General features: G+C 48.3%; 1 protein-coding gene across 1 annotated transcript in view; it reads right to left on the bottom strand.

Moving 5' to 3' along the window:
* The window catches only part of tex2 (testis expressed 2), a 34,225-nt gene extending 26,339 nt beyond the window's left edge, over positions 1 to 7,886 (bottom strand). The window contains exons 1-2 of the mRNA XM_008287542.1: positions 7,657 to 7,886; positions 6,944 to 7,030 (exon numbers count right to left, since the gene is read on the bottom strand). The gene's annotated coding sequence lies outside the window, so the exon portion shown is untranslated. The remainder of the gene's footprint in view (positions 1 to 6,943; positions 7,031 to 7,656) is intronic.
* Positions 7,887 to 8,371: the final 485 nt, after the last annotated feature.

Here is an 8,371-nt window from a genome sequence, read left to right on the forward strand (position 1 = left end):
ATGAGAGGCCTTTGCTGATGAGCAGTGGTCCAGAACACCTGTCAACAGGTGCAGAAGTCTGACTGAGAGCTACAGGAAACACCTGATGGCAGTGATTGGCTCAGAGGGTTGTTCAGCTACATGTTAGTTCACGGCTCCCATCAGGCTGCTTTGATTTCTGTTGAAGCACAATTCAAAGCAACGTCATGATGTTCATTAGATGTTTATTTATTATGACTTTGGCCAGTTTCAGTCCTCCTAGAATGACCCGGTGGACGGACAGGGACGTGACACGGTGGTTATCAGCTCAGACAGCATGAAGTCAGTGTGTGCTATCAACCTCTGTGGTCGATGTGCTGGAAAAATACGACTACTTCTGAGCAAACTGGAAAAATGAAACATGAAAAGAAGCCTGATGAATGTTGGAGAACATTCTGTGGTCAAACGACAGCAACGTTCATTTGTTGGGCTTAGATGGAGTCCAGCATGTTTGGAGCTGAAGCTACCACGATGATGAACGCAAAGTCCTGACAGTGAAGCAGAGGAGTGACATCCATGATGATGACTCTGCAGGAGCTTGAAGGAATATTCCAGCTTAAAAACAACCCAAAGCACAAAATCACACAAGAACTTCAAAGCACTCCCCCTGATCTGAATCCAACAGAACAAGTCTGGTGTATTTAATAGAGAAGAGCAACACAGGTGAAATAAAAAGTGTGTGAGGACTGACGGATGCATCCTCCTGTCTGTGTTTTCATACAGCAACTCTAAAGCGCTTCTAATTTGACATAAGAGCCAAAAAAAAGGGGGAAAGACTGTTCAACTTAGAAGTGATGCAGTTTTTCTTCAGTGTGTGAAAATGTTTAAAAGCTGACTGAGTGAACCAGCTGGTACATCACACTAAACATCTCCCAGAGTGTGTCCACGACTTCCTCTAAAGAAACCGTAAGACAAGACAAAGACCAGACCGCTGCAGAAGAAGAGATGTATACGAGACGGCCGCTTCATCAGCATGAACACTCGCCAGAAACTCGAGGAAACTCTGACAGTGAGGAAGCAAAACCAGCCAGCAGTTCCTAAAATAGCTCAGAGGGACAGTGGAGGTGTTGGTCCCTGAACACCGGACCGGGCCGGCCGCTTAAAGAGGAATCAAAAGTTCTGCACGGAGCTGCTGTTTCCACGAGCCGGCTGATACAACAGCAGGATCGATACGAGCACATGACATCACTTTGGCTGCCGATATTCCACGATCGCTTTCACTATTGATTATCCCGATTTCCATTAATCATGTGGAATCTGTCGAATGAAAACACGCCACAGCTGTCCGATGGCTCGACAGAACCTGCCACCGCTTCCAAACCCAACAACTCTCATTCTACTAACACAGAAAACTAAGACGCTGAAGGTTAAGTCGACCAACGTGTGCAGGATTTGATTCAAATGCAGCCCAGACAGTCAGATAGGCCAGAACCCGGTGTCCAGCAGGAGGCGCAATAAACTGCTCAAAGGAAAAAGGTGCCGAAATTACTGACCTTTATGTTATTTTGCAGCTTTTTAATGTTAATTAAGACGCACTTGAGTGCTTTGTTTAGTAAAATAAGTCACTTTAACCCTGAACGTTGTGTGACAGCAGCTGTCCCAAAAAGGGAACCTCGGTCCTGCTGCGACTCCACTGTTCCTGTGTGACGTGTCTACATGTCGGTCAGACCGGCATCTCAAACCTCCAGATCCGCTCATGAGCACACAGACTTCAGCGCCTGCCGGCTCGGCGGCGAGCATCGCTGCTCCGGATCGTCTCTTAAAGGAAGCAGACGAGAGAATGAAACGGCAGCAAAAACAAAAGCCGGGAAAGATAAAGAGCGCTCAACACAGCCGCGCTGGATCAAACCGGTTCTCTTCACCTCCCTCTCTTGCTGTAAACCAGAACCCGCCGTCGAACATCAAACCTCGCTGTGCAGATGATCGGCCGGTTGCCATGCCAACGGAGATGCTTTCATCTCGTTCTGCACTTATCCCCGCATCCTTTTGTTTGGCAGGGCAGCTCCTCCTCGGTCTATAACCGTGGCCTCCGAGGAGCGTGTGGAGGGTTTGTTAGCACAACATCTTCAGCTCCTCAGCGTCTGCATGGCGTGTATATATATCAGTGTGTGAGTGTAGGACGCGCTGGTGCAGAGCCAAAGCTAAGAAACCGAGGTTTCAGATGCAGAAAGACTGGAGGACGGAGACTTGGTGTTTGTGCAAAGTCCTCAAAGATGCGCCTGATGCATTAATGAATTCTAATTATGGCTGTCAACATCGATGAGCTTTCTCCTGACAACTTCAGCTTCTCCTGCCCCTTTTTCCATCATTACGAGCAAGTAGCAGGTTCTCCTTCAGTAAACAGCAGCTCCGTATTAGATGGCGTCGCCTGGCGCCGCCTAACCCGATTTGACAGTTTGCAGAGATCAAAAAGGTGGATGAGCGCGATCCAGACCGAACGCACACAAACACACGGGCTTCCAAATACATTAAGCAATTTATAATCTGTGTAAAAGCGGCTTGACGGCCCGCAAACAGCCAGAGGGGTTGGTATTAGTCATAATCCGTCCAATTACATGATGAATGGAGTGATGGAGGCAGCGAGACATGGGGGGCAGGGAGAGGCAGAACACCATCACATGTGGCTCTTTCATCCTTTTATCGACCAAATAAGTGTTTGTGATGGTTTTTAGGTTCACGTACAATCTCTGAGGATGGATTGTAAAAAAAAAAAAAAAAAACGGACACAGAGATCATAACTTACACGCCTGAAGGGAGAAAAAAGGAAGAATCTTAAATATAGAAGTTAGAAATGAGTATTGATGGGCTGCAGTGTGAAGTTGCTGTTAGTAGCTCTGTGGATTATATTCACATTTACGGCTGCGCGCCACATTCAGTGTTTCCGGCGAGACTCCGAGTGTCGGCGCCGCCTGCAAAACAAACTTCATTAGAAGATTCCAGGCCGCTGAAAACAGCTGAAACTATCCGACGCCTTTCTTTTCCTGACAGCGACACAATGGAGGCCGGCTGCTGGATTCATCACAGGAAACAACAAAGAGTGGATTTCTGACAGCGACTCTGATGCTGAACACAGTAAGTGAGATCGATTCAGTGGTTTCATGAGTTGTCAGCAGGTCCTACAGGAGGAGCTGTCAGATCTCACATCTCCACCCCTAACAAGCCTTCCACCCTCAGCCCGACCAGTGGAGGCAGACGTCCGCCCTCCCTGAGCCTGGTTCTGCCAGACTTATTAAAACCGAGTTCTTCTGCCGCGATAGCTCACCTGGCTGAGCTGGCGACCCGAGTACTGGGGCTGTCGTCCCCGACACAGCGGCCGTGGGTTCGAATCCCGCCCATGCCTTTGCTGCAGGTCCTTCCCCCACTGCCCCGCCTCTCCCTTCACTGTCCTACACAAAAAGGCCAAAAATAACTTTGGAAGTTCTTCCTGCTTGCTCAGAACGACCTGTTGGACTTGTTGGGGTTCTTTCAATAAATGTAACCTCAATATTGAATGTAGGCAGCAAATTTGTGAGATTGATCTCATTTCTCTACTCGGAACAACTTTGAATCGACATCTGCTGCTTTAAATGTGCTACAGAAGTCATCTGAAGTGACTTTAGATAAATGATAACCTGTTGTTGGCATAATAATAATAATAATGATGATAATAATAATAACAATAATAATAATAATAATAACGGTCCAAACAGTAGAAGAAAGACCAGAGAGGCAAAAGTGTAAAAATAGAGTTAAACATGGTAGAAGATTTTCAAAATAAATCAATACGAAAACACTAAAAATAATAAAAGAACCTAAAAATGCCACATCCAAGTCAGGAAACAGAACAAGGGGAAAAATAAATAAAATAAAAACATAAAAACAAGGCTAGAAGTAAAAACAATTATAATAAATCATTATGAAATAAGTAAACAGGCAAATAAATAAAGGGTAAAAGAGAATAAAATAAATACAATAAATAAAATTGTAAAAATAAATTAGATCATAAAAATGGACGACATCACACAAAGGTCAGCCTAAAAAATGGCTTTTAAGACGTGATGGAAGAGAAGACATGGATGCTAGAGCCCAGAGGTCTGATGACACACAGCTGGAGGTCAGTCACACTTTTCATGCTCAAAGCTGCTCCGGAGACGAATCTGGATGAAATCTGAACCCTCCAACAGTCATAAAAATAATGATAAGTTGTTTTTTAGCAAATGCGTTGAATATGACAGTAAACTGGGTCTTTGTTGTTGCTGCTCTGCGGTGAGTATTTAGACCACAGCAGGACGGAGTCAAAGAAAACTATAAGATCCATATTGATAGTACAGAATCAGCAGGCGGGTCTGTCGCTGCTCGGACATATTTACCTCGTCCAACCGCTTTGCATAATTCTGACAGTTATTTCCATCCACCTGCATAAAAATAACTCGTCATATAACTGCTTCCCGTCATTCTCCACACTTTTCCTGCTGTGGTTTAACGGCACCAACTCTTCACCTCGTGTTTAAAAGTTACGTATGTAGAAGCCATTTTGTGTCATTAAAATAATCCCTTCATGCCTTAAAGTGGCTTAGATGCAACTCTACACCGTTGCTAATGTGGATTAGCTCTGCTCAAGCTCTGTAACACCGATTCTGAAAAAGAACAATGATACAGGAAGTCCCACCCAGCAAGCTGACAGGATTGGTTCTTTAGGTTTGTGACGTATGAAACCCCAGAAGTCTGAATCAGTGTTTTTGAGACCGGCTGCAGGTGGAAATGCTCATCTGCTTATTTCTCTCATGATACGTCTTCCAGCATGTAAAAGCACCACACAGACATGTTAACGAGGTAAACACTCGGTGGATTTGGTTCGATAACCCGACACCACGGCACCGCTCTGGGCACACTTTGGTTTTAAGCCAAACAAAAAAGTTGAGTCCAGAAAGGTGGTGGTTCAAAGAGCGAATACCACGAATGTAAAACTAGCAGAGGCGCAAAACGAATGGAAACAACAAATAAACTGTTATTTGTAGGAAGCCAGAAGAACACAGCTCAATAGTTTTTGATTGAACACAGAAAAAAACTCTGTCGGGTTTTAAAAACACAGAATACTTGAAAACTGTAAGTTTCAAAACAGAACCTCACCAGAACTCTGCTCAGCTAAACTAATCTGGTTAGGGTTCGGGTTCGGGCAGCTGTTTGGTGAACGCTGTGATCCTATGTCTGTCCTGAACAGACTCTATAAATGAGTGTTTGCATAACAAGTGTGTATCCTGCATGAAATCTGTGTGTGTGATCTGGTCAACAAAGACTTCCTCCTTTCTCTAACGGCAACTTCCTGTTGGCCCAGATAGCTGCAGTACGAGCAAACATCATCCATTACTCTCTGTTTCTGACATCCAGGTGAGCAGCAGCCAGTGTGTACAGGACAAACACACAAACGCACTCATTAGCTGTGACACTTGTGGCTGCGCATCACCGCCACAGGCGCCGCCAGCCGCCAGCCGCTCCACTGAAACCCCCGTGAGGTGCATGTGCAGCACATGTGCTAATGCAGTGGTGCATGTGTGTTTTCCACCACGTCACACAAGTGCAGCAGGTCACATGTCCCCAAAACTGGACCACAAGGAAAGACAAATGTTCTGCAGCAAACCCTGGTGCACGTGCAGAGAAGTAACCGGACATTTAAACATCACGTTCCAGAACAGGTCCAACACATTTTAGGCTCCACGGTGTGATTGAGGCTGTTGGTGTCTGAAGCTGAGCCGCTGCTCCACGCCACAGAGGAAAAGCCAAACGACTGCCATGAGATGCTGCTGCACAAAGATTCAGTCTGAACCATGAAAACATCTCCTCTTTATGTCTCTACATCAGCCTCCAGTCTGGTCAGAGAAGTTAAAAAACAACAAACTAGTGCCCACGTTAAGCAAATAACTGAGCACACAGTCTCATCTGCCTTTACTTCAACTGCACCTATGAGGACAAAGCGAGTCGATGAGGGCAGGACGACCATGTTTCTGCTCTTTATTACAAGAAATGTAAAGCTAGCAACCATTATAAAACAAACACGCACAACTTTGCTTTAAAATGTCCCCACAGAGGCCTGACTCCAAGATTCTTCTCCTAGTTCACACATAACTTGTCATTTTATTCTTCTAGCAGCTGAAGGCTCACCTGAGGAGGATCTCTGGTATCTGCTGAACGCTGGCCGGCAGTGAGCTACAGCAGCTGTCTCTCTGCATCTCACTACAAACAACAGAAACACTTTTATCTTATTTCCTGATTTCCTGCTGATGCTGCCCCTTCTTCCCAGAAAGCACAACAACACACATGTGCAGACCCACAGGAGTCAACGCGCTGCATTTACTGACCGCCTGGCTCCGACCACGGAGAGGGAACATCAGGGCTGACTCAGACACCCAGACACCCTCCAGCTGGATTTATTTTAAGTTTGAGCCAAATGTGAACCGCAATTCAACCTGAAAGTTCCCCCTCTGAGCGCACAAACATGTAAACACTCACATTACGTTGTGTTCGGACACTTTTCTGTGAACCTGCAGCCTCATGGGGGCCGACTGCTCCATCAGGGCCCTTTTTAACCACTGACACCAGTCAGACCTTTCAGCTGCCACCGTTTGCTTCCACACTCACAGCAGTTTGCCAAACGAAGCTTAAGAGAGATGATTCCCTTCAGACAGACTGACACAACCCTCCTTCACTCAGAAACCCAGGACACATCCAACGTGTGCACGAGGCGACATCCTCGCACTCAGCTGATGGGACAGAGGTCCGGGCTCGAACAAGCAGAGTCAGGATGAAGGAGACACAATTAAGGAGAGGAAAAGTGAGGCGAGGAGCTTCAAGGCCATGGATCAATTCCACCGCCTCCCACTCGTACACAAACACATGCATGGGCAAGGTCAGGGGGGGAGGAGGAGGAGGAGGAGGAGGAAGGTCTTACCTTGAGATTTTAGAGGCATTCAATCTCCTCTTGCAACACAATCTGCACTGACGCACACAGCACAGCCGTGGATCGGCGCTAACATGCCTGAAGACAGAAGAGGTTCAGTTTGAGGACAGAAAGTTGCACAATTAAAACGACATGTTGTGCAGCTTCCATCTAAACACTTGTTCAGATGTTTAGTTTCTAACCACACTGTCCTGCTGCTGCTGCAGCTCCTTAATGAAGCAGTTCACATGAGGACAGTGGACTGAAGCCCTCCGAGGAGCATCCAGGCCTCCAGCCGTCCTCCCCGGGGTGAAGAGGGGATGTAATTAAAAAGCAGTGGAAAGTGGAGCTGTGACAGTGCTGCTGAGGGCCTGCTGCTGGAGGCAGGCGGAGAGGATGGAGCAGAGCTGCATCCGTCACCTGCCTGGACACCATCACTCCCACCATAAAGCCAGCTCACATGTCAGCTGTGACTGAAGGCCAGCCAGCAGGATGAGAGACTCACACATGAGGACAGACGCTCAGATGCGCCTCTTTGTGCCTCCACAGCCCTCCGAGCTGCACCCTAGTGGCTCTTCTCACTGTGGCTGCTGTAAAAACAGGAAGATTTGAGCTCCTGTTCCTCCTCCATCCGCCCCTTTGTCCTCCTCTGCGCTGCTCCCCCATGTCTGGCTGATCCTGGAGGCAATAAAAGAGCGGAAAACCAAACACACCTCTGATCTTACCGTACTTATCGCATCTCCGTCCGCAGGCCACTGATCCGCATCCAGGCGTCCGATCTGCGTAATGCGCCGAGATTCCTGCGTTTTTTTTATCCGCAGCCCCGGAGCCTGCGGAGGGCTGCCGAGGTGCCGCCTGGTCGACCTCAGCTCCCCAGCCAGCCGGAGTCCGAGCAGACAGGACCGCGCTGAGACCTCCGGCGCGTCGCTCCTGCGTCTTTCCGCCAGCGGGGCTCTGTGGGCGGCTGCAGCTGGACCGGAGCCGCTCGGCGCCACACCCCCCTCGGATCAGCGTCTGGAGCGCATTCAGAGGCAGAACGAGCGTCCGAGCGGCTGCTGATTCATATTTCAGCGTTGCAGCAGGAAGGTGTGAGTTGCGTCACGCCGTTGCGGCTCGCGGCTCGGACGCGGATTTCCCTCCAAACACGAGCGGCTCCGTTCGCGTTGAACGAGCAGGTGAGCTCAGCTGAGGGGGAGCAGGGACACCAGCATCCTCTGGCATGTGTTCTGGATGGAGGCTAGGAACAGCCGAGCAGCTCCATCAGGTGCACCGGGGTTCTGGCAGCTCACTCGGCTTCCTCTAATCCGAACACATTCGCTGGGAGATGTCGCCACCTGCCGGCCGAGCGGAGGCACTGCTGCTCTCCCTCACCTGGGGTCACCTGCAGAACCACACATCAGCTGTGTTGAAGGCAGAACATGTGATCCAGTGCTGATCAGT

Source organism: Stegastes partitus, unplaced genomic scaffold (assembly GCF_000690725.1).
Source record: "Stegastes partitus isolate 25-593 unplaced genomic scaffold, Stegastes_partitus-1.0.2 Scaffold506, whole genome shotgun sequence".
NCBI classification, from domain to species: Eukaryota; Metazoa; Chordata; class Actinopteri; family Pomacentridae; genus Stegastes; species Stegastes partitus.